This window comes from Pocillopora damicornis, chromosome 2 (assembly GCF_964200805.1).
Source record: "Pocillopora damicornis chromosome 2, jaPocDami1.2, whole genome shotgun sequence".
Taxonomy (NCBI): Eukaryota; Metazoa; Cnidaria; class Anthozoa; order Scleractinia; family Pocilloporidae; genus Pocillopora; species Pocillopora damicornis.
Genome location: NC_142671.1, coordinates 18,909,379 through 18,913,224, shown reverse-complemented (window position 1 = coordinate 18,913,224; position 3,846 = coordinate 18,909,379). Strand labels below are relative to the sequence as shown.

The window sequence follows — 3,846 nt, the reverse complement described above, 5'->3', positions numbered from 1 at the left end:
TGACAGCAGAGTCCTACATATCGGATTTCAGTCACTCGAGCTCACCACTGCTTGTGAAACCTCCTTATCTTTGTGTTGGCGCAGAAGGGATGCAAATACTCGAATCCATGTTCACCGGATTAGAAGTAAACGTAAACTAACGGTTTGTGGCAAAGTTAACCTGTTGTGTGCATTTCAACTGTTTAACCTGTTGTGTGCAGAATTATGCAGAATTATGGCGTGATTCTCAGGGTAGCAGAAGTCGAGAATTGTTTCTCCTGTCTCCGTATATAAAAATAGGTACCCAATGGGTACTTGTGTCTGCTGCAGTGGAATGGAATCTGCTGTAGGTGCCAATTTTTTGGAATACTGTTAAACTGGCTAGAAACATCTCCCGAAAGGCAGTGCTATGGAATGCTCAAGGCATCACAAAGATGGGGAACTGAAGTGGTGAATGTCCCATGCTCCAGTTGGAGGTAAGGGATCATCAATATCACGATTGTGATTACATCTTCATCACTGTTTAAATAACTTTTATTGTGTTATGGTACTGCAAAGAATCTAACATTAAAGTGAACGTTTCTTTTATTTTGTAGAAGAATATTTAAATCAAAGAATTGAAATACAACAGCCAATAGTTTTTAACAAAATTGAATAGTATCTGAAGTCTTTGTAACACAAGACAACTGTAATGCAAACGCAGTAGCAGTTTTGCAAAGCAAGAAAAGTCTCTGGTTGTAATAATTCCTAGGAAATCATTGTTTTTCATTTAATGGTAATATGCAATCAATTTGGAACAAAACATAGGTAAAACAAAGTTAGTATATTTACATTGTTGTGTTCAAGTAACGAATAGGTGAATATACTTTTAAAAGTATTTTGAAGTGTTTGTCTTTTAATTGAAATGAAATGTATCAGAAATGTAACGCAACAGAAATATTATCCCAAAAAAAGCAGCACGTGTACCTGTAAATAATGTTTATCAGTCAGAGAAACAATCATTTCACTTAAAACCAGTGTCTACAAAATGTTTGTTGCAAACTGTAACAAAACAGGTATTATTAACGTTTGGTATTCAGTAGTAATTTCCACTGATGTGTGACAGGAAATTGTTCATTTTATTCAGATTTGCACTGACTCCACTATTTTTGTTTTTTGTTGAATGTTATGCTGGTTACAGTTGGTAACTCTAGAAGAAAGGCAGTTATGGTTTCTTCAGTGATTGGAAGAGTGCTCTTTCTTTGTGACGCTAGCATATCATGCAGGATGACGTTGAACAGGGTCACTGTGATCTTCGATTCTTTAATTTGTACCAGTAGTTGTCCATAACATTGTTGAATGGTGGACTTCATATTCTGCTTGAGCCAACAAATTGAACAGGTTAGTATGGGAGACGTCTCTATTACCAGCTTTTTGTTACAGTTGCAGCAGGCTTGATATGCAGTGACACTTCGCACTCCAAGTATTTCTGCTGCTGCTGTTGTATTGGTAAAGTTCTGAGGAAGCTCAGCAGGATTTATGAGATCCACAGAATTGTTCCCAAAGTGTCACCTTAATGGCTCCATGTGGGTCCACAAGATAGGCAAACAACTTTTTTTTTTCACAATCCTCTGTCTTCACTTTTTTTGTTGATGACATCTGAATAAGTTTGGCTTTGATGGTGATACTTTGATTTGTGTTTGCAGCTGAAATTGATTGGATATTGTTGGCACTTGGCAACTCAATTCTTGAAAAAGGTATTTCTTTTGTAGGCTCTAACAGTACATTGTTATTCATCAGTACTGTGGTTGCATCTCCTGCTCTTTCAATTCTAAAATTTTGAAGTTTTATTGGAGATTTCTTTCTGCTCATTTGATCAAAGTGTTCCTGTTTACTTCTAGAGAAGCAGACTCCTCTTACTAAGCCATCGGTGGTTTGTATGGACATGTCAGAAGTAAGATGTCTTGCTACTTTTTTTAGTTGGAGACACATTGTGTAAGAAACCAACAATCTCTTCTTTTTGTTCTTCCATTGACTGCAAGTGAAAAAGAACCTTTTGAGTTTGTTTCATAGCAATATAATGTATTTCAAAATTTCTAATAACATAGGGAGCACTGCATCAAAAGACGACGACGACTACGACTACTACTACAAATTTAACTATAACAACAAAATGCCAAAAAAAAAAAACTTACCTAGGTGAATTATAATTTTTTATTTGTTAACTTATTCATTATAAATCAATCAACAACAGCAGCCTCTACAGACAGGAAGGAATAACACTAAATGAAGGTTGGGGAGTGCAGTATACTGCAAACTGTTTATTAGATGATACTAATACTGAAAATCAAAGTGAACAATTAAAAGAAATAGAAAAGAGCAGTGGTTCCAATAAGCAAGATGGAAATGACAGTAATGATAATGATGATCAGTGGACTGAAGATGAAGCAGAAACACCCGCTGGTGTTACTGACACCATGTTGACCAACACACATTATTTTGAAGACAGTCTGCCTCAACGTATTTTAAATGTTGCACCAGGAGAGGGAAACAAACCCTTAAGTATATTCAAAGATCAATATTCTGAAGAGTTAGCATATCCTGGTATATTCCTTGGTCAAAGTCGACCAGAAAATAAAGATAGACTGGCTAATGTTCATTATAGCGACATTTATAAATCTGAACTAAGACGATCAGATAGGAGAGCTGCTATGTGTGTTGAAAATATATTCTTCAAAACAAAAAAGCTTCAAATGAAAATTCTCTTAGGAAAATCACAAGTTGCACTTAGGAAGTGCAAAGGAAATAGCAAATCTTCAAATGCTGGACAGTTGAAATGTGAAGGAGCAATTGAGCGCTTGATTCATCTTGATGAAGGATTCCAATTTTTGAAAGCATTGATACCTTACAACTGTATGCAAAGATCTGTTCCTAGCGATGCTTAGATAGTAATTATCATGAAGAATACTAGTTCTAGGTTTCTTTCCTCTGTATAAAATCGCCACAGCTTTCGCACATGTTTGTCCAGTGATAGATGTTTTCACGTGTGTAGTGAAATACGTGTATCTTCTGCCAAATCCATTTCGTAAACAGGGCATATTATATCCCGCATTGGGCTTTGTAATCCCCAAGTGAGACTTAATAATTCCCTTAACGGGCTTTTCATTCCCCAAATGGAGCTCAATTGTTCCCCGAAGGGACTTTGCATTCCCCAAATGGGTCTCATAAAGCTTATTTTGCGTCCTGAGCACTTGCAAAATGGCCGGGCGATGATCGTGTTGGCGCCGAGAAAGCTTCAGTCGATTTACAAATTCAAAGCATCTTTCAAAACCTTTCACTCGGCCGGAATGACACCCAGTGCGAATGCTGTGGCAAAATAAGAAAACACCCTTTAAGAAATCCATCACAAATATGAAAAGCGAAAAGATCACTCACCTTGCAAGCAAAAATAATACACCCTGGCTTGACGAACGAAATCAGGACGATACGACCCAACGTTTTTCGAAAGCACATGGTTTGACGAATTTGACTTTGTCCTTTTCTCAGATTTGATTGGTTCCGAGTCTTCCCGGAAATCGGTAGTTTGCCACGACCTCTTTCATTTGTCCTTTCCTCGTATCCTATTGGATAGATTATTCCCCTGAGGAACGAAGTTTGCAACCGAAAGTATTACAGGCCGAAAGTATTACAGGCCGAAAGTATTACAGGCCGAAAGTATTACCCCTCCGTGTATACTTCATGTATCGTGTCACCAAATGGAATCCGCATTTAAACGTCAAGAGTAAATCCGAGATCTTGTCGTATATGAAGTAGCTGGTCGCGCGTTTTACAGATTACCTAAGTGACTGCATACATTATAAATGCAGCAGACACAAAAATCAAGTGTAG

The 3,846-nt window shown here is 37.4% G+C and overlaps 1 pseudogene; it reads right to left on the bottom strand.

Annotated features, from left to right (window-relative positions):
• Nucleotides 1–551: 551 nt before the first annotated feature.
• LOC149050189 (uncharacterized) lies at nucleotides 552–3,372 on the bottom strand (annotated as a pseudogene).
• Between the last annotated feature and the right edge of the window lie 474 nt (nucleotides 3,373–3,846).